The sequence below is a fragment of the Charadrius vociferus genome, unplaced genomic scaffold (genome assembly GCF_000708025.1).
Source record: "Charadrius vociferus isolate BGI_N301 unplaced genomic scaffold, ASM70802v2 scaffold259, whole genome shotgun sequence".
Taxonomy (NCBI): Eukaryota; Metazoa; Chordata; class Aves; order Charadriiformes; family Charadriidae; genus Charadrius; species Charadrius vociferus.
In genome coordinates this window covers 7,720,040-7,720,349 of record NW_009661368.1, presented here as the reverse complement: position 1 = coordinate 7,720,349, position 310 = coordinate 7,720,040, and positions in this window count along the sequence as shown.

The window sequence follows — 310 nt, the reverse complement described above, 5'->3', positions numbered from 1 at the left end:
AAAAAAAAAAAAAAAAGAAAGAAAAAACAGAAGAAGAAGAAGGAAAAAAAACAATTTAGAAAAAAAAACAAACCCACAGATGACAACATTAACAAAAAGAGCCGATGCAGAAGCAAGAACTGTACAGATGTGGCAGCTTTTTTAATTAATATCCCCTGCTGACTGTATTGTTATTTTTAGTGGTGATATAGGAGGTTTCTTTTTTTTTTCTTTTTTTTTCTTTTCTGATTTTTTTTTTTTAGAATATTGAGCTGTCTCGCATGAACACTTGTCTCTGCTGCAAGGGTTTTTTTTGTTGTTTTGTTTTGTT